This window comes from Acartia tonsa, chromosome 8 (assembly GCF_053477335.1).
Source record: "Acartia tonsa isolate MP-2025a chromosome 8, ASM5347733v1, whole genome shotgun sequence".
Taxonomy (NCBI): Eukaryota; Metazoa; Arthropoda; class Copepoda; order Calanoida; family Acartiidae; genus Acartia; species Acartia tonsa.
This window is the reverse complement of record NC_137267.1, coordinates 24331917-24355157: the sequence shown is the minus strand read 5'-3', so window position 1 is coordinate 24355157 and position 23241 is coordinate 24331917. Positions and strand designations below refer to the sequence as shown.

The 23241-nt window shown below is 29.9% G+C and overlaps 1 protein-coding gene across 13 annotated transcripts in view; it reads left to right on the top strand.

The window, feature by feature from the left end:
* The first annotated feature begins 510 nt into the window (after positions 1-510).
* LOC145326329 (zinc finger protein castor homolog 1-like) overlaps positions 511-23241 on the top strand; it is a 116864-nt gene continuing 94133 nt past the window's right edge. For all 13 annotated transcript variants that reach the window (XM_080169631.1, XM_080169628.1, XM_080169636.1 and 10 more), the window contains exon 1: positions 511-928. The gene's annotated coding sequence lies outside the window, so the exon portion shown is untranslated. The remainder of the gene's footprint in view (positions 929-23241) is intronic.

The following is a 23241-nucleotide window of genomic DNA, read 5'->3' as shown; positions in this document are numbered from 1 at the left end:
TGCATCGTTTAAAATCGACGGAAAGATTTATAGAACCCCTTCAATAACGGACAAACTGAATCTAAAATGTAAAAATTGTAAAAAAAAATTATTGATAATTGTATTTTTGCCGTCTACTTTCAATTCCTCCAATAAACCCCCTTTTCCTCCCTTTTAATAATCTGTCTCACATTCTCAAGCATCTCATACGGAAAGAGAAATTTGGGGGGGAGGGGGGAGAGAATATGAGAGACAAAAATATGGTAAAAGAGAAGCAAAATCAAACAAAAAATGGATAAATCGGTGCCCAAATCTCTCTCTCTCTCTCTCTTACGCTTTGTCTCCCTCTCTTAAAACTCCCCCTGACCCCTCTTTCTCTAAATTTCGCTCCTCTTTTTGGCTAATTTAACAATACACGAATATGTGGAAAAAGGGTTAACACAATCATGGAAATGGAAATTCCGCAAAAAAGCTGTGTGTGTGTGTGTGTGTGTGTGTGTGTGTGTGTGTGTGTGGCGGAGGCTGAACCAATAGTAATCTTTTCTCTGCCCCAATACACAACAATTATTCAATTTTTATCATTTTTGGGAAATCAGATGATGTAAAAATACATTACCATCAACATCTATTTATTTTTTTGAAAATAAATATAAAAAAAACTTTTACATTATCTAGAAAAGTAAATCCTACACATATATATGCAAAAATGAAATAGTGAAAAATGTAAAAACCCAAGAAAATTTGTGGTGATTTAATTTAACCCTTTAATGAGGTGAACGCTACATATAACAAGTTCTAAAACTTAACCCTTGCCATCCAAAGATACATATCCTAATAAAGCAGTGATTTTCTACAGTGATAAACTTAATAATAGATTACATTTGTTAATTTTATACATTAATTTGAATATTTTTGTGAAAATATACTTTGTGATTTACCATTTCTGAAGGTAAGTTTTTTTTTCATTTTTAATAATTTCATTAGACGACACTTATTTCATATTTATTTACTGAACTACATTTAAGAAGTTTTGTCAATAAATCACTGTGTATGACAATTTCATGCTCATTTCATGTATAGCAATTTCTTCTAAACTGCGAGAATGCTAAATTCTTAATACTTTCCTTTTGGGACTTGTGGACATAGTTGATATCAAACTACTTTTGAAAAAATGTAGATATTTACCTACAAAAGTAAGTTGATACCTTTATACATTTGAGCCAAATAGAAGTTTAGAACTGAAAAAAACTAAATTTTGTTATCTTTTTAAGGTAAAAAAATAAAATTTCACTTATTGATTTAATTGTTTAAAAGAGTTCAGACAGACGCAATAAATGGTATGCCAATTGTAATAAAAAAGTTTGGTTGCCATGGGTTAATTAAGATGAATATTATTCTAAACAGCAAAAAAAGTAGTATTTTTCTTTTAAAGAAATGAGCAATATTATCCTGTAATTGTTTCAATAAAGAAATTCGTATGTTTTTTAAAAACATTTTTTACTAGCAAAAATTCATAAATTGTTTTACTTTAATTGCACATTATTTATACTTTTTTGTCTAAAAAATCATCATATACTTTTTTATTGTTTTTTTACTATTGTTGCTTTAAAAACTTAAATTTGTAACGTAGGCACACTCCAAGGAAGAGCTTTAGTTAAACGGAAATAAGCAATTAAATTTGAAATTAAAAGAATAATAAAAGCATGTAAAGGATGGGTGGCTAGAGAAACTAATAGCTGGGGAACAATTCTGCTAATGTAATTAGTATATCCTTGTTAGTTTGCAAAAATCTGATTGTCTCATGAGTTTTATGCACTAAAAATGTAATAAGGTTAACTAGAATTCATTTTTAAAATTACGCTTTTATATCTATCGTAAAATTGCTTTTACTTTTAAGACATAATTATAGAGATACTACGCGTAAAATCGCCTTAGAAATTATCATTTTTAAAAATATTTTAAAATGAATTATATTTTAATAAATTCTGCAATTAAAGATATTTAAAAAATATTTTAAAGCTATGACAAATTAAGCATTGAAAATTAACATATTCAAAAAATACAAGTACAATGTTTGAATTCCAGTCTTTTCGGACAATTAAAGTGAATTTGAAATTTAAAGTTAAATTTCAGTTATTTCTTGCATCATATTATATACAACTCTCCGCGGAAATTAAAATGAAAAATTATAAGATTAAACCCAGTTTTTTAGGCCCGAGGGGCCAAAGGCCCGGACTAACAAAATTTTGTTTTAATCTAATGATTTTTGTTTTAATATTCGTGGAAAATTGTCGTAAATAAGATGCTATATATGATTGTTCAGTATGGCAGAGAACCGGTTCTTAAATCAAGGGGATATTGTTCGGTTTCGAAGCGTATTTCTTATAGAAATGTCATCTATAAGCCTAATATCTTAGTAGAGCATCTACTTTATAATCATTAGGTTATGATTGTTATTTTAATTACAGTACTATGTCATTGCTGTGCTATATTTAACATATTTGTCCTTTTCTAAGCTGGCAGTCAAAAAATATCCGAACTAATATGATTTAAAATTGAATGATTTTTGAATTAATTAACATATTTTCACTATAATCCAATTGATAATAATTTAACATACATGTAAAATGTGAATGAAAGGGAAAAGGGGTGAATTTTTATGTTTGTTAAAAGAAGGTACAAATATCAAATTTGATTGCGCTGCGGACCGCGGTTACGTAAATCAACCGGTTTGTTTATCTATTTATTATTTCATAAATTCATACCAATATGATTTAAAAAGATAAATCAAAGCCCTTAATTCTTGCTAACCCTGTAAAAAACAGGTTCGAAAAAAACTTGTGGTTTTTTTAAATCCTCAGTTTCCTGGATTAAATTGGTCCTCAAAAAATTTAGCAAAAACTGGAAAGATTATTTTTATCATACCATTAAAATCTCAGTTTCATATTTTGTGAAAATTGTTTTTCTGTCCTATTAGTAGCGAAGCTGCTCCACAACTCATGTTACAACGCTATTATATGATTTACTCTGGTGATATGCAAGATAGACGGCTGAAACTTTTTGTGATGATTTCTATAAACAATGCGCAATTACGAACCTCGTAAAAGTGTCGAACTATGACGTCAGAAAAAATTAACAATTAACCAATGAGAAGCCAGTATTCACTGTAATTGACCAATGGTAAAATATATAGCGGTCTCTCATTGGTTAATTGTTAATTTTTTCTGACGTCATAGTTCGACACTTTTACGAGGTTCCGCAATTACATCTGCAAATTATTTTATCCGCCCATTTTTCTACTGTAGGAGGAGTCTTAATTTTTATAACAGAAAAGTTATTTTCTCGGCTGCTGTTTGAGATTAAGTTTCTCCTGGCCAGTGACCATTTATTCCACAACTAACTTTGTCTGTCTGTTAATGATTTTTCATTTGTTTATCCTCTTTAAAAAACACACAAACTTCCTACTGTTAAACTACAAACAGATAGACATACAAACAAACAGACAGCTAGACAAACAAGCCCTAGAAACAAATCTAGCTAAAATAAGAAATCCTTATGAATATTTAATGAGACTTTGAAATTAATGCCGAAAATTTTCAAAGGTTTTGCTTCCATAATTAGCATAAGTAAGAATATATACAAGTTTTGTGAGAAAAAAATCTTCAACATTTTTTTGTCCTTTAAGATCTTCTTAACCAATGAACTGATTGAGTTCTCTATGTTTGGTAACCCTAATATAGGTCCTGTTATGGTTTTAGACTATATTACATCCCAATTGAAGTATTTGGATTGCAGCCACAAGTTTTTATATTTCTTTTAATATTTACATAAAATTTCTATAAGAAAATTATTTTATTAAGATTAAGAATATGGGATTATTAATCAAATATAATAAAAGATAACTATACCAATTAGGTGTCAATTTCCAAGCTCAAAGTTAATTATAAGTTAGCTTTGCTACTTGAAGGATAGTGTTTCAGCTAATTTGAGCTGTAATTCATAAGCATAATCGCATTAGGCATTTGTATATTTTTACTTTAATTTAGAAGGGAATGAAATAAATGCAGTGGCGTTCGCAGAATATTTTTATTTGTTACCAATTTTTCAATAGAGAAGTTATTCTTTAAATGTGTTAATATGCCAGTCTACCGTCTGGCATAGCTGCAGCAACAGGTACCATTTGTATTGTCTTTGAACAATTTAGTTTGATTTTAAAAACTTTGTATATTTTGTCTAAATGGACATTCCTAGACACACTGGCGTGCACGTGATTATGTCAGGGGGTGAATAAGGTTAGGGTGGACTACCCAATCACACTTTTTTAGGGTGGGTGGGGGGTGGGGGATTTGACACCTCCTACAAAACAATTCCGAACACCCATAATTGAATACATAATCACAATCTTTTCTATCCATTTAAAAAGAATATTTGAATATAAAAGAATAGTTTAAATGTTAATGTTATCAGTTTTTGACAACATACAGATGCATTATAGTGCATATATGCTAATACATTTTTGCCCTTCACACAAAATCGCAAAAAAAAAATCGCGTTCTTTTTCTTAATTTTTATATTTTTAAAAGTTTTATTTATGCGTTTTTTGTACTTTAGGATGTCGTATTCGTGGATTCATATACATATATATTTTTGGGGAAGCTTGTATTTTTCTTATTGATGAAGAAACGTATACGATTTTTATGCTATTTTAGGATGTAACTTTGGTTACATTAGAGAAATACTTGCTCTAAAAAACCTTCTCACTTTAAAAGGCATAACCATTATGATAAATAAACTACATATACAAAAAATCTTATAGAACCGTTTTGCATTTTACAACCATAACTACTTCTATTGTTAGTCAACATGAACTCACACACACACACACACACACAGACTGTATCTTGGTATTATAAAGTAGCTTCGCTATTTAAAAACTTCTAAGGAAAGTCGTGTATTGGTTTAAACCAGTTTTTTGTTATTCTGTGGAAATTTATATATTAGAAGTGGCAAGGCATTATAGAAAACAAATTTCTAAGGTTATATTTTTGGCTATTTTTTTCTATTATGTGGAGGGTTTATATAGAATGTGAGACAAAGCTTTATAGAAAACAAATTGCACGATGAAAATGTTATTCTATCTTTATCTAAATGACATAAAATTTAATGTTTAAATTTACTATCAAATTATGGCATTTATGGAAACATTAGCAACCTTTGATATTTGATTATTTTTATTAGTCAATTAATTTTTATTATTTCATTTACTAGATATAGATTAATAAAATTGATTAGGGTTGATAACTTTTAAGTTGTCATACAAATTTAAATTAATCGTGAGTAAAATCCATATATTTTAGACAGGGCTCGGCAATTTATGGAAAATTGACGATCTTAGCTTGACAGCTTAAATGCGGCTGCCGAGCCCTGGTTTTAGGAACAGTTGTTTGAAATCATAACTGCGTTTCCGCGAACAACTGAGTATAAAACTATTAAAGAAAAAAAGATAATTTGTATTTCCCTTATTGGTAGAAAAGTTATTTGAAGCATCGTATCATAGACAGCTTTCCACGGATATTAAAATAATTAAAACCAGTTTTGTTAGCCCCAATAGGTGGAAGGATTTTATTTTAGTATTCATTGAAAATTGTCTATAATACGATGATATACATGATTTTTCAGTATTACTGAGAACCGGTTCTAATTCTGCGGATATTAATCGGTTTCGAATCCCTACTGGAAAAGTATTTGAACAGTTTGATAATACGACTAAAAATGACTTTTGAAAAAATAAAACTATTTCAAAAATTGCCTTCTTACCTTTATGTGTAGGATAATAATATGTATTCTAAAAATTGTCGTTCATTTTAATTAGATCGATAATATGGCATCTTTTAAAATTGGTAATAAATGACCTATTAACAATATACCATAATAAGAACTAATTTGCCTACTTATTACGGCGACATTATAACTTATTTTGATATTTTTACTTAAACGTATAACTCGATCTTTTAAAAGCCACTTTTGCTTAGATATTCAGTTTAAAGCCATTTTTTTCTGAATAACAGTCACTTTTTAGCTTAATGTAAATTATGAGAAAAATTATGACCCTTTTTTAAGACCACCTAACGCCGTTATACAGGTGGAAAATGAAAGCGAAGGGGGTAGGGTGCCAAAAATGTATGGGAAGAGGGGGGGGGGGTGAGTATAGGGTGCATATTTGGAGACATTTTTAGCAGCGAAGTTACTCTTTAAATAGGGTCGTTTGAGTGATTGGCAATACGTCTTCAAATAAGTTACTTACAAATGAAATATTAAAAAATTAATGATATAAATTACTAAAATAACATATGCATAGTTTTTTTTTACAATAAATGATAAAAATTTGCTTTCGTTTTTGATTATGATTAAATAATTTATACCTTTAATTTAAATACTTTAGAGTTCTATTTTTATCATTAATGTTTTAACCTGTTTTTATACTCATGAAGCTAATTGTTCTTGTGAAACAAATATTTTATTTAAATTTTGAATGTAAATTAAAGAAAAGGATGTTTAAAGGAAAATACCTGGTATTAGCCATAACTCTGTTCCCCCTCTTTTGTTTCTAGTGGTGTTGCCAGGGATACAGGTATTGGATAATTAGGTATAGATTTATTCACATCTTAGTCAGGGATCTTAAAAGATAAGACAATGGACGATGAATTGATTTACATGATGATAAACAAGAATTCCCCTTCTTTAGATTGAAATTATTAGTTGAAACGTTTAAAAATTCATTAAAGGTATCCAACGTTTAGAGCCAAACGAAAACGATAAAGACATATAGGAGTTACAGACAAGGCCACAAATAGAGTAGCTTTGCTACTATTAAAACATAATTTTTTAGAAACATTTTAATCCCTCCTTATTTGCAATTGTCATGGAATTTATATGCAAAGTTAAAATCCACGCAAATTTTTGCCAGAAATATTCATAATAATTTAACCCTTAATTTTTTGCAGGTAATTTAACGTGAAAAATGAAAGAGTGTTAGAGTCTCAGTCCCTAGCCTCTAGGAGTGGACGGGAAATAGTATAAAAATAGTATAAAACCACCCCAAGACATAATGACCCCATTGATATTATATGTCAACATGTTTACCAAGGCCCCCCCCCAAAAAAAAAACTTCAATGAAAAGGGGTGAATGTAAAATTCTTATTTGATTCCTAATTCATACAATTTTGTACATATAACTTATTCAAAATTTTGAATTCGTTGACCTTATAAACTACAGAACAGAAAGAAATGATGAGGGGCGATGAGATACAATTGTTGAAAATGTTCGCTTTCCTTGATTTTATTTTTTCATCTTATCATCTATCTACCCTTCTATTTATAAATCCATTGATAAAAAAATCAATTGATTTATCCATCTATTTTTTCATCTATACATCTATTTATTCGTCCATATCTATCCATCTTTCTATTATAGATATATCAATCTATTCCATCATTTATTGCATCTATTTATCTATTCCTCACTCTATCAATATATTTAATATGCTATAGGCTATGTATCAGAAATTACACCTGAATCTGACTAGAAGCTTTGTGAAAAAAGAATTGTTAAAATTACGGTGTGCCTCCACATATGCGTATGCAAGCAAACCGCTTTCTGCTCTTTTACAGCGACTCGGTTGTGTTAATAATTCCGACGAAATTGGCTGATATTCAAAGACCCAATTGAAAGTCGTCACAGTGTTCACGTGGTGGGGACATACACTTTTTTGACCCCATTCTACTCTTTTACTTAAATATTATATCATCAAAAGTGCATATTATTATAGCAGCTTAAAACCACCTCTATGCTTCTTTAATACTCTCTTTTATTTGTAGGCTATCAAGTTTTTTTTTGCGAGTATAAAACACAATTTGGTTCCAATGATATGCGGATGTCAATGCACACCGTTAAAATTACAGGGCCAATTCAACAGCAAGGTGTCTATTTTCATCAAATAAAATAATCAAAACTTTTTTTTAAAATCCACGAGAAAGCTAATTTAAAAATCCACCAAATTTTGTCAATTTTATTTTAAATTAAATTTTGAAAAAAGGGAAATTACATTATTAGACGATCATTATTTACTAAGTATATTTGCGATTACTTTTATTTAATGAAATCTTCCAATTTTTAACATTCACAAAACGGCCTGCTTTATTGCATCAAGATCCATGACAGATCTATATAGGAAATAAACGTCTATATATGAGCTCGAGTCTTCCAATGGTAAAATGTTTAAAACTCATAATGCTCCAATAATCCTCATTAAAATCTCATTGACCAAAGCGATAAGACCTTTATTCTATTTGTTTATGGAATGAATTATGTTTTTCACTTCATGTAGATATTTGAATTACATTGAAGTATTTAATCCTTTTTTCATAAATAAAAAATATGCGTTCATAATAGAGTAAATCTAAGAAAACTGTATTTTAAAAGAATTCGATTGTGGCGACATTTCCTTTGTGTTAAAATATTAAAACTAAAATTTTAATCATATTAACCCTTTGGTGATGGTAATGTGAAAAAAATATAATTGAAAAAATCTTTTTAAATCATTTAAATTAATAAATATTTACTTCTTTCTTTTAGATAGTAATGATGGGGGAGGAAAATTGATTTATTGAGAAATAGATAAATAGATATGTACTTATAGAAAACTAGCCAATAGCGATATAGTTATATTGAGCCAACTCTAGTTAAAGAATATTACCACATCTACTATATAATTAGGATCTGTCTGTCTGATCCTGTAATATGAATATAAATCCTTGTTTGTTGATGGATTTCAAAGCAATAAAATCAGAAATATAGCTGGCTTTCTATTGCAGTGCTTATTATGAGCATAATTGTAAAATTAGAATTTATCTTACAAAGCTTGGTCATATGGACGAACTACCCTCAATATGTAGTAGCTGCGCTACTAAAAATCCACGTAATGATTAAATGAATAAACACACAAGAAATCCAAGTTTTGAAGAAAACGGCACTCCCCTAAAATATAATGCATTAAAAACAACTTTTCTTGCTTTTTATAATTATAGATAAATGATAGACGATTTAATAGCAAAAAAGGTAAATTCTAATGTACAGGGAAATGTATTCACATATAAAAAGGTACATGACAAAAGCTATTGTAGAAAAAAAGTTATATAATTTAAATTAATTGTATTTTTTTTTTATATAAAAATGGTTCTTACTGACAAATTATCGACATAATGCTTAGAATGCTTTTAGCAAGGTTTACTATTTTTTTCTTCCATTTATCGCTATTCTTATAATGACATTAAAGTAATAAGATCAGTAAAAGATAGAAAAATTAATATTTTTTTGCCATCATCTAAGCCTTATAAAAACCGTCTTGAAGTTGAAAAATACTTTTAATTTTAAGACAAAACAATGGCGAAAAAAGCTGTTATTTATTTTGGTGCCTAAACTGTCTGGGCAAAAAATCCTTTTATTTAATTATAGAATCATTTTATCACCTATTCAAGTACCACCATATGACCAAAAGTATTTTGGAACAATCCTTTAAAACATATTTGGGGACCATATATACCCCCCCCCCCCCTCCCTCAACCAAGAATGAAAGAGTTAAGCTTCAGGATCATAGAATATAGATTTTTTTCAAGCACACTAAAGTATTTATGAGCCTATCTGAACATGCAGGGCTTCTATGTGTCTAACTCTACCTAAACCTAATCCAAGTTAAAACACTACAAAAAGACCAAGGGGATTGGGGGTAACGTGCTTCACACTGTGCTTTAAGGAAATATACAAGTATTTTTATTACAAAACTCTTTCTTAAATCCCTCTCTCCTTCTCTCTCTTTATTTATCTATCTTTCTCCCTCTCTCTCTCTCCCTCTTTCTCTTTGATACTATAAAAAAGTATCAATTTATCTTCAATTTACCTAGAGATAATCCGTCATTTTATAAAACCAAGTGTTCGAGATTCCCTTGTAAAGTATTTATGTGTTAGTGTCCAAATTCCAGTAAAAGGCAAATGTCTCTGGTTCAATTCAAGGAAAAATAACAGTAAAGTTGGAAAATTATACCCTTATAATTCAGTTTTACTGTACATCTTGTTACTAAACTAGCGGCTACGCCCATAGCATCTAGGAACTCTGTTTTCATAGCCTCAAGCCATCCAATGACTTAGATCTAAAAGCAAAATAGCCTAAAACTCTTCTTGGACCTATGTAAAGCTTCATTATAAGAGAAGGCTCACAGTAGCGCAGCAAGGATAAGCTAACATTATTTAGATAAAACACACCTTATTCAGTATTATAGAAACAATATATAGAAAAAAATATAATATGTCATTTTTGGTAAAGGATTAGTCAATTTACATACAGGGTGCGCCACATAAAACCGGACTTTTTCTAAATTGTATACAAATTAACATAAAATCGTCAATTTAAAAGATTTTATTAAATTTAAAAAACTGGGAAGCAAACTAGGTATATGACTATTAGATCATTGAATAAAATTTCCGCCATCATCAATCACCGCCTCTACCCAACTCTTCAACCGCCGGCAGTGCCAGGTCAAAATGTACCTGTCCAAGCTGGCGAAGTTCTCCTTGATAGTGGCAATAAGGGAGGTCTTTGTGGTATAAGCACGTCTATTGGTGCATGCTTCAAGGTAGCTCTAGGCCCAAAAGTCCATTGAATTAAGATCGGGCTGCTGGGAGGTCACATTTCCTTAGGAACGTGAGTAACCGCAGGATTCAAATTCACCCAACTTTCAAGATACCCTTTGACACGGAGACCTTTATTTGGACCACAGTTGAGCTAGAACGACGTTTTATACCTTTTTGGAAATGGCATGAAGATTCAGCTAGAGTTGTCTGCGCAATCCATAGTCTAAAATGAGTTTTTAAGTTCCATATGGATCTTTAACGTCGAGAACCGAGAAATTTTCACGATTTTACACGATTTTTGACGTTTTTGACATCTCTAAATCTGCCACGTTTCACTTTGCCGAAGTATTACAGCTAAGCCATTTTAGATAGAGAGCTAGTCTATCTTTTCTAGTGTCTTACTTATGTATCTAACAGTATCCCCAGCAAGTTATATAACTCTACCTCATCTACAGATGGTCTGAGGTCCGATTTAGTGGGCCCTAGTCGAGAATCCAGATTATATCACCAGCGCATTTCGAATCTGCCTGGTTGAACATAAGAGCGGCCAGCTTGGAGTATGAGCCCATCTTCGTCCAAAGATTTTTTTGTGCTAAAAGTTCATTACCTGAGCTTTTTATAGTGGGGTCAAACGTCCTGATTGGTCAAGTAGTTTTGACGCTATGACCGTTTAAAAAAAGTCCGGTTTTATGTGGCGCACCCTGTATATAAGATTAAAAAGTATTTTTTCATTGGATACTTTAGGGGCTATTTATACATAACTCTTTTTGTTGGTTGTAGTACTTTTAATTTACGACCTTTACTTTCAAGAACTATGTGTCACTGGCTGGCTTAGCAGAGCAAAAAGTGTGATATCAGAGCTAAAGTCATTTCCAAGTCTATATAGGCTTTAAAAATGGTTAGATTCGGCCGCAAAAACTCGTCGGGCAACTAGAGAAAAAATGGTTATCTCTCACAAGAATAAAAAAGATCAATTTTTAAATAAACATTTGTTTCTCGTCATCGGGTAAAGGGTTAACAAATCAACAATAGCATGAAACCTGACATATGTAGGCTGTATGGATCAGCCGTTTTCGGGATCTTACTGAACAAATATCAATTTCTTTAGGTGGAAAAGTTACAGGTTTTGTCATAAAAACTTTAAAATGTTATTATTTTATTGCACAAAAACATGCGGTTTTACTAATAAAAAAAATTAAACAGCATATTAATTTAAAAACTGATCAATTTTGTGCCAGTTTTAAGTTTAACTACGATGAAAGTTTTATTCTCAAGTTAATTTTAAATTTAGAGACTGTTATTTCAAACTTTTAGCAAATTTTCAACTTTTTAGTAGCGAAGCTATTCTATTTATAACTATGTTTGTCAGTCCTTCTAATAGTCTGTCTGTACTTTTATACATCTGGCTATCTGTCTGTCTTGAACAAAATATTGTCTTTCGATCTTTTTAGTTATCTATGCTTGCTATCTCGCTCTCTCTCTCTCTCTCTCTCTCTCTCTCTCTCTCTCTCTTACTAATGTTTTGTTTCAAAATTAAACTTTGCTACAATTGATCGTAAACGTCCTTGTTTCTTTACAATTTTAAACTTTTTTCACTGTAAGTCGGTGATTATGAGGCAAAAAACAAAGCAAAAAGTTTTTAATGAAATGCAAATTTTAGTTTTAAAATTTTGATTTATTTAACGTTTACATCGAATTTGTGTCCAGACTTTTAAAAACATATCATAATAACTTTCTTGTATTTGATGCAATTCTTTAATTTTAATATTTTTGTCGAAGCCTGGTTTTGTGGATGTTTTTATTCTTGTTAGTTATCATAAAGATACCAAAATAAATAAATATTGTATTCATTATCTAAGAGTTGATTAAATATCAGAAGTTTTGCTGATTTTTTTTACAATTTTAACCCTCGAAATGAGACATTAAGAGATTAAATAGAAAAAAGGAAAAATTCGAAAATTATTCCCTCCTCCCCCCCCCCCTTGAAAAATATAATGTAAGGGAAAAGTTATTAATCCATCAATATTTTGTTAAATACAGGCTTTAAACTATTATAACATTGAAAATTTACTTTTTTGTACTCAATATTTTGTATTTTGACTTTTATTAATGCTAGAAACCCACATCTACCAAGCAAGTCCCTTTGATCAAACCTAAACTAAAATGAGCACAAAATGTATGAAAAATAGTTAGAGATAATTTAGTTTCAATTATATTCTAGTTTTTTTGGAGAATCTAAAAATAGAAAAGTTTGGATGTAGTTACCCTTTTAAAAAACTTATTGGTCTCATATTCTTTCATATAAGTGCCTCTATTATGGAACAAACAATCAAAATTTACAATTTTTCTTTCACAAAAAAAAATAATAAAGAACAATATTTGCCAATTTTACCCCCCACCCCCTCCCTCCCTATTTTGCAGACTCTTTTGGAGATTTTTTAACAAGAATAACAAAATCCAAAAAAATATTAGCAAAAAAATTAAACAGTAAGCCAAATAAATAAAAAGTAACAGCATTTTTAATAAATTATAATGGATATTTTAATGCGTAATCATAGTTGTACTTCACTTATAACCTTATTTCTCATCGTTTAAGTAATCAATAAAAATTCACGTCAAAGGCATTATGAGGCTACGGTTCCCAGATTGTACTAAAGTGTTACAAGAACAGTGCTATCCGTCACAGACGGACGGACATAAGTAAACACCATAAACGTAGAAAGCTTCGCTGTCATAAAAGAATCCTTTATCCGGCTTTAAAAAGGTATATTTTTCATGAAAAAAGAACATCCTTTTATGTTTTAGACAACTTTCCCACAATGCTTTTAATAATAAATATTAAATTAAAATTCGGAAATATCAAATATTTTATTTTTTGTTATCTCTATACATCCATTTATAATTGTAAATATAATTTTAATTTTTTCATACTTTTACTTTTTTTCTGTATAATATGTCTGTCAGTTCCATGAACTAGCAATTGCGTCCCTAGCATCTAGAAGCTCTATTCGAAGGGAGCAGATAAATAGCACAAAACCATCCCAAGACTTAAAAATAACAAATTAATAGCATAAAACCATTACGGGACCTATTTTAAGCTTTCATAAAATGGATAAATAAAATCAGTATAGAAGATATCGAACTCTTAAGCATGATATACGGATAAGAAAGCTCACTATTGGTCCTGTAATGGTTTTGGCTAGTCAATATGTCGACAATGTGGCTTCTAGTAAAGGTGTTCACTGCTGATACATCCAATAATGTTAATGGGCATTTTATGTCGAAATTTTCTATAAAAAATGTTTGCATTTTTTCGAAATGTAATTTCAAGGGATTATTTTTTTTGTTAACATGTTGGACCATGTTTACGTCGACAGTATGGCGTTAATACAAATAAAATATCGACAGTCTGATGTAGTCTTATGTTAATTTAATGTCATAACAACGTTTAACAGTACAACTGAGTATATGTTAAACAAATTTTAACCTATATTTTTTATATATAAAAAAACAGATTTAAATTGCTTCGCTTTTACGGTTTTAAAAAGCCTTGCATTTTTTTTATGGCTTCGATTGAATATTGATAAATGTCTAAAATTGAATATTTATCATATAAAAATATATTTAATTGTATTTTTCTATGGTAAAAAAACCTTTGAAATAGGAACGGGAAACTTTTTTGTGCGACTAAAAATCAACATAAATAAATTCAACTTTTTTATTCCGCTTTTCCGCTTTGGCTCAGTTTTTTGCTTTTGAAAAGTGTACTTAAATTTTAAATGTAAAACGGAATAAAGGGGAAATGTCTTGTATATATTATAGAAATTCCTATTGTTGTATAAAAATATGATGGGGGTGTGGGGGGGAAGGGGGGTTAAGGGGGCGCCCCTAAACGGGGATTTTTCTATTATTCCACCTAACTGGGGTGAGTCCTAATGGGTTAGAGATTAAATTGTATTTTTCAATGCAATTTTTAAAAAATTCAACGAATATTTTGAAATCTTATCTCATATTTATTACCCCGTTTTAAATTTGAAATTTTTCAGGAACTAACGGCGTTTGAAACGGCAAAAAAGTAGCTAGAATAATCTATGATCTATAAAAAATATATGTAGGTTAACCTATTTCAAAAATGAACCAAATAGTTATGTTTATCTATAACTATACTCATTTTTTATGGGTTTTTTTTTTAAAAATCCCTTGAAATCTGAAACTTTTTTAGATTTGTATCATTAGTAAAATACTTTTTTTTAAAGCGTCCTTTTATAGAATTAATAAATTCAGAAAAATATAAAATATTCGGCCTAATCGTTTTTTACTTCATTTTTCATGTTTATGTGGGAAATTGTGTTATTAATGAAAAGAAAATACGTCCATTTGATGGAATACTATAGCTGACTAAAATTTCAGAGGGATAGGTGGGAAAGGGATAAATATTCTAAAATTTGACCTATTATTTACTTAAATATCAGCCAAGATAATTTTTATGAAGTTTTTAGCATAATAGCTTCTAACATCTTAATAAATGGCTTCGAAAATGATCCGCTGGATTAGAAACAGTTCTGAGCCACACTGAAAAATCACTGCATTATAGACAATTTTCCACGAAGGTTAAAATAAATATCATAGAATTAATATCAATTTTGTTAACTGTTAACACTGGCCTTCGGTGGAAAGCTGTCTATAATACGATGCGATAAATAACTATTCTTTGTTTATTTTGATTTTATTTTTCTAATCATTTTCAGTGTCTTTTGTTGGACATATTAAATAAATGGCATCTTTGTATTTTAGAGTATCAAATTGTTAAATTGACACATTTTATAATTAATGAAAAAAAGTTGTAATTTTACAGATTTTCAACTCATTTCATCTATCTAAAGCGGAGGAATTTGCTAACCGCTGAACCGATCTGTTTCTCCTTTTTAGTAAAGTTTCTTATGTTCCCATTAAAGTTTTTATGTCTTAAAAAAATCTGAGGTGTTCCATGGTCAAAAAATCTCATTCTCTAAAGTTTTTCTCGCTATTACTTGCAAGACCAATAAATTAAAAATGATTTTCATACACAAATGCGTGTATGCATTTTTTTTCTTGAGCAAACCTTCTTTTTAATATATTCTTGTACGTTTGTTCATGTTCAAGAATCTCTATTTTACGCATTAATTGATAGTTATAGCTTCACAAGTTCTAAAAAATTATCCCAAATTATATATTCTTTTGGTATTTTTAATGTTTTTTAAATACCAACTAAGTCTGTCTATCCGTCCGTCCGTAACGCTGTAGGGAAATTTATATTATCTCAGCTGATATTCAAGATACACAAATTAATGTTTTTGTGAATATTTCTCATAGCAATGACTATCAAATCTTTAATGATTTTTTTTCTGTCGGTATATCGGTGATACTTTCTTGGATATGTTTGTTTTGATTTATGTGTATCGCTACTCATGCATGTTATCATCCTTGTTTATTATTTTAGCTGCATCTCGTGTGAAAATAAATTTGCGCGCTCACGCTTTAACCAAGAGTTATACTTCAAACAGGGGAGGTTATTCTGGAAATCTAAATCTACCACCTAGGCATATGGGAGGGTTGTCAACACCACCCTTAGGAAAAACGTTTTGAAGGACTATTTTACTCATTTTTCCACCACAATAACAAATCTCTATGATTAACAAGGTGACTTTCTTTAACTGTACCTCATGCATTCATACTGTTTTGTCTATTGGTTGGTGCAACTTTTATTTAAGAGAAGATGCACGTTTGTTTATCATAATTGGGGATATACATCATCAATGTATGGACCTTTTGGCTTATCCCTTAAGATCTCTGACTATTTGTTTATTAGAATACTCATCTAAAAGTAAATTTAGGAAAGAGAAAAGAAGTTTAAGTAATAAGCATTTGCTAGTATTCTTTTCGTTGTGCATTCACTTTCGCACATGTATCAAAGAATCTATTATTACTTGGATCTTATAAAAGATTTTCATGTTCTCTATTAAAGTGAAACTCACAGCGAGCTGGACTAAAGATAACCCTCATCCCCTCCCTTTACACTATCCCCTCTCCACCTGCTGAATTAAAGAACTGTCCAATAAGACAGTTCCATATTAGCAACCTAAATTGACGACTGTTTTTCCTCTGTCATAATTAACATTTATTCATGTATCACATAATTAAATAATCAGCAACGCGAATTATTAACACAGCACAAACTGCTCCTCCACCTTTGCTTGAACTTTATCATGGTATAGACTCTCCACTCTTTTTTTTTCTGCTAATAAGAAGCACAAAGCGGATGTGAATACACATCAAGTATTCTATACTATTTAATATGCATAGTACAAACTATTTAAAACAAAGTAGTTCTTCTTATTGTTTGTTAATAGCACAGCAACTCTAAATATAATGGCCGCTTCAAACCCATATAAATAAATCTTGTTCGATCTTTGGCCGATTTGGAAAATTTAAAAACCTCAATTTCTGTGAATCAATTTTGGCACCAAAAAAATGGCGAATTATTGGTTTTTAGACAATAACTACCAGAAAAATATTCACTTTAAATATATTTATACTTACCCATGTATATCCTGAACGAAAGTGTTTATAATTCGAAAATTAAGTTGATTCTAATTACTTTTTTCATCATTCATCTGAACTTTAAGATTGGCTTTAAGCTTTTGCTGTTTCATTAGAGTTCCATTAAGAAGTTATTAATTCTGTATACAAAAGTAGTATGTTGTGTGTATGTGTGTGAATACTTGTCAAATAAAATCCCATGAACAGATTTTCAGAAAAGCTTCATATTGCACGAAGGCAATTTCTACGCTTTTGGCGTATTGTTCGGTCAAATTCATTCAAGCGATATAACCATCCCCACCCCACAAGAATATGTTCTTTATTTCAACTAGGTTAGTATGTCTCATTGGATAGTTTTAGGCTATTAAATCGTTTCCTCTACAAATGGATTTAGTTTTTAGAAGCTAAGGGTGTAGCCGATAATATTTAGTTAAAAAATATGAGCATCAAAGTACTAGTGAAAAAGGCCGTGACTTTATCTACATTTAAGAAAAGACATAATAGTCAAACTCAGACTTTGGCCTAGCTATTCAGACCTCTTACTATGACCCTACTTGAGTTCTAGAGAGTATACAAACAATAAACAATATATATTATATACACCCCTGAAAAAAATTACAAAAAATGTTTATATCCAGCCCTGCTACACATTTCATTGTACTTCATGCTGTGAAATATAAACTTTTTATATTTTTATGCTTCAACTTCAAATTATTTCAACGTTCCTTCGGATACACGTTGCCAGAACATTTGCAAATTATTATACCCAAGAAAGTATTAAGAATTAATGTTTCTTGTAACAATTAGAAATGCGCAGAAATGCGCAAAAAGTGTGCTGTTACTTCAACAATATACGACTATAGCTAAAATTTAACCTTTTATAGTAAGCAACAGGACCACGCATTTTTACTTTTAAACCATATAACGAAAAGTTTTTATAAATAATGCGGGTTTTCTGCTATCTTTTTCCGACACCCGTTGCTTTAAATCCAAGTGCGCTGTTTTAATCTATTCTAGAGTGTATGTTCATTTTAATATTTGCTACACTTTTTTTAAATGCATAATTTTTCTTCAATTGTGGTTAGTTGTTTCTTTTTTATTGTTTTTTTTTCTCTGGCCTTTGGGGGTATTATTTGTAATTTCTTCTAACTGTCATTCAACTTTGGGTTAGGTTAGATAAGATTAATTAATAGTTCAGGGAGCCTGCAGGGCTCGCGCCTCTTTAAAATAGATTCATTCAGGCCAGGACAGAGCTCACTGTAAGGGCTCGAAATGTGTTTTATTTACATTTTATAGGGATACGGCTAGGGGGTATTTAATCTTTCGAATTATTGCACTAATTATTTCCTTCCTTTAAATGCTTTTTTTTTGTAGAATTATTTACGTATAAAAGACTGTTTTATATTGAATTTGAGTTTTGCTTTTTTGGAAGTTATCATCCTTGTCTCTACATCAGTTAGTAGTCTTGGGCTTTGCAAAATTTAAAATTTTAAAACAATGAATTATAAAAGACAAGAAAAAGTATTATGAAAATAATTTGTTAAAACAGCGGTCAAGAATAATTACAAGAACAATTGGGTCCAATAGCTGCGCAGCAACAACATTCTAACAAAAAGAATTATGTCAGATAAAACAGTATTTTGAATTTTTACAGTTTTTGAAATAAAAGAATTAATCCTATAAAATAAAGTAGTAAGATTTTTTGTCTAAGATCTCGGAAATTGCGGGTCCAGATAAGTTTTAATTTTCAGGGAAGCATTGTAAATGTCTCATGGTGGTTTTAGGCTATTTTTCCTTACCTCCGCCGCCGATCCCCTAGAGGTTAGGGGCAAAGCCGCTAGTATAAGATATGATAGCCAACTTAGTTGGAATGAGTGACGTACGGACAGACCCTAGTTATAGAGTAGCTGTGCAACCAAAAAATATTTTAGATCTATAAAGGTTATACTTAAACCAATTTCATGATAATAAATAAATTTCTCATCTAGATTATAATAAATTATAAATACTAGTTATAAGTGTTTGGTTGTGTGTGTATGTGTTTCAGCGTGTGTGCTTCTATGGGCGATAAATTGATGTACACTCCCAATTATGATAAACAAAAACACTTTTTTTGTGGAAACTACAGTTTTCAAATCGTTGCTAGTTTGCACCAACCAATCAAGTTCCCAAAGATTTAAGCCAAAGAATAAGAGAACGTGTCTATAAAACCTTTCCAGTTTAATGCCCCCTCCCACCTTGGCATTACATAGATTATTTTGGGTTGGATAACCTTCATTTCTTAAACAAATCATTTTTCATGATATTAAAGAAACTAAAAAAGGTCTAAAGTATGTAAAAACTGTAAGATTACTTCGCTAGATAGCCAACAACCAATATATATACAAAAATTGAGACAATTGTATTGAAAAATCAATCAAATATTTTCAAGCTTCGAAGACGCCATTTTATTATTTATTAGTAGGAATAAAAATTAGTTTATCATCAATTGCAATACCCCTGTATTATATAACCTGTTAAAGATCTAAAAAAAAAATCTTTATTAACACAAATAGCCTGCTTCAATAATTGATAAAGAAAAATTTAAAGAAAAAAAGACATTAAAATAATTTTGTTCTGATTCTATGTTCATGTCTCTGCCATTTACGCTATGGGGTAAAAAGTTAAGCGATTTTAATCAATCATATATAAACAACAAAATTATTGGGAAAGGGGGAAAAGAAAGAAAAAGAGAGAGTTTTAAGTTATGTATTTTTATGGAAATCTTAGCAAAAAAGGGGTTAAAAGGTAAACCAATCGACTTATTTTTAGAATGTAATTTTTTATATGCCTGTGTACCGATATGGTTCTCCTTGGCAGTGAGGGTTCTAAAGGCCCAGTAAATATTTTATGTGAGGATACCTGAACCATTTACAGAAAAAAGCTCCGCATATAATTATTAGTATTGTCATATTTAGTGATTTACAATTCCTCTGAAAAAATAATTAAATATTTCTCTTTTGTTCTTATCAGTTATAGATGCGCTACTTATCGATATGATTGTCCCTTTCTATACAAACTTAATTTTACTAAAAGTGGTAAGAATTCATATTATTGTTAAAAATCAGAATATTGTAGTATCCCCTTAAAAATGTAAGAATAATAAGCATTGCCTTTTCATCTTCTTAATGGTTTAAAAATCAGTACGTAGCCACTTTTTGCCGTGCTATTTTTAACTTTAGGTTTTAAGAGCGAAGCTACTCTTTTAGTGAACATTTCTGATCGTTCATCAGTCTGTCTGTTTCGGGCATAAAGTACAAGACAATGAAATTTAAATTGATATTCATCCATATTTATAATAAACAACAATACCCCTCGTGTAATTTTCATGTTTAGATACTGCTAGATTATACAACCCGCTTAGGATTTAATTAAAGTTTTTCAGCCAATGAATTCAAAATAATGTTTATAGCACTTTGGGTACAAGGGCAACACCTAATATAGACTATCAATCGGACAACAAACGCTCAATATACAGCAGCTGAGCTCAAAAAAAAACTTATTTTTAGTTTTTCTGTTAAAAACCTTCAGAACTGTTTACGTTGATAAAATAGATGAAAATTTAACTTGTTTAGAATTTGTTGTTAGTGCAAAAAATAGTCATTAAGCTTAAAGAAGTTGTATCAACTTTTTTTTTATAGCTAGCCGGTTCTTTTAGTAAGTAGTAGATGTAAAATTTTTCATAGAATTCAAATATGCAATCGGTTTTTTTGTAGACCTCTTATTTTTTAAGTAATTTAAGTTTTTAAAAAAAATAATTAAGTCGGTTTTAAGGTACTAAAACGCAACAAAATAAAAGAAGAAAATGGTCAGTAAGAACAAAAATAGTAAGATCTTTAATTTGACACCTTACTTTTAAAATTCTGTTGAGTAATTATTGAAAAAATCTATTTTTTTAACCTCGGTATAATAAAAACTTTAGACCTAAATATTTTCTCAAACAGACATAAAAAACATGGGTTTATATATACCATTAGAATCAGAAAAATATTACGAATCCATTGTAAGCAAAATTGAAAAAAATTAAAAAATTAAAAAATTACAGAAATGGCCAATTATTTTTTTTGTTCAGACAACACTATTGTCTTCCCTTTTTTACCCCCTCTTTACCCCCTCTTTACCCCCTTCCCATTTTTATACTCAATTGAAGAATTAAGACGTTGCCTGTACAACATAATATGATATTTTCATATAATTCCTTTTATTGTAGTTTATATACTATATTGTAAACTTTTTTTTTCAATTTTGCTTACAATGGATTCGTAATATTTTTCTGATTCTAATGGTATATATGAACCCATATTTTTTTATTTGTGAAATAATAAAATTAAGTTCAAAGTTTTTATTCTCGTGGGTTTAAAAAAATCGATTTTTTCAATAATTACCTGACAGAATTGAAAAAGTAAGGTGTCAAATTAAAGATCTTACTATTTTTGTTCATAATGACCATTTTCTTTCTTTTTTTTGTTGCATTTTAGTACCTTAAAATCGACTTAATTTTTTTTTTTTTAAACTTAAATTACTTAAAAAATAAGAGGTCTACAAAAAAACCGATTGCATATCTGAATTCTATGAAAAATTTTACATCTACTACTTACTAAAAGAACCGGCTAGCTATAAAAAAAATAGTTGATACACCTTCTTTAGACCTTAAGTAAATAACAAGAAAAATCTAATTTTAAATGGCGCAACTTTTACAAAATATGCTAGAATGCAGGGATCTACAGCCGTGCATAAGCCTCAACTTTTAACCAGCTTATGTGCAAAAAAAACGAAAAGGCGAATTGTTTGTATTGGAACAGGTTTAGACATCCAGCTAAATTTTAAAGTTATAATATGATGATTTCACTAAGGCTTACACGCAGCTACCGAGCCTTGCTAAAATGGTTTAATATTTATATTAGAATAGTAAAAATAAATCATTATCCCAAAATCAATTCAGAAAATTCAAAATGTAGAGATTTTCTAGGAGCTTAAAATTCAATTTTTACGTCACTTTGAGTGAATGAAAAACACTTAGTTGTAAAATTTGGACCATTTTTCATTTGAATTGAAATAGGTACTTTTATTCCTCCTCCTAATAACCCTCTATGATAAAATCTTAAGAGTGGTCCTTTATTGTGTATGTTACCCTGAATCTCCAAAACAGCAGGATGGGTTAAGTTATAAAATAGGTTAGGAGTGGAGGGTGGAGAGAAGGGGGGGGGGGATAATAAAGGCCAACTAAATTTTAAGAGGGAAATGCTTGTTTTAAAAGTTTGTTTATTTTGTGGTAAATTTGACATACTCTTGGACACTAAAAAGCAGGAATAAATATTCGTAGAAAGAAAATTTAAAATTGAACTCTGATCTTCTTGTTGGTATGTAGTTTTTGTCGACTATATTGTATAAGTGCCCATGATTGACAAAATATCGAATTTTATTTTAATGGTATTATGACTACAGTCTTATGTTGATATGTTTTTGGCGGTTTCTTTACTAATGCATGTGGACCACATGTTTTTGATAAAAATGCATTTTTAATGCTTACTTTACATTAGGTTAGGTTCAGGCCTTATAAAAGGAGCCCTGCAGGAATAGTACCGGATAGATCCCCTTATGGTATGATCCCCCCTGCAGAGGCGCTAGAAATTATTATTTGAAAAATAAAAATTAATAGATTGTCGTTTTTTTTTTAGTGTAAACCAATTTTTCTGTTGTTGACATGTCCCTGTTTTGTCGACATTTTGTGAGGTTAATATGTTAAACAATTAACATAAAATACTCCCTGTAACTTACTTACTTTTAAACACATAAAAATAACAAGAATACAAATATTCAAAATTACACGAAAATAATATGAAATGTCCTATATAGCAAGGATGGGATTGGACATTAGCCTGTAAAATTTACTTATCAATAAGTTTTGAAAACACCTTCTCTCATTCGTTGGCGACTTTATCACTCTTGATTAGTTG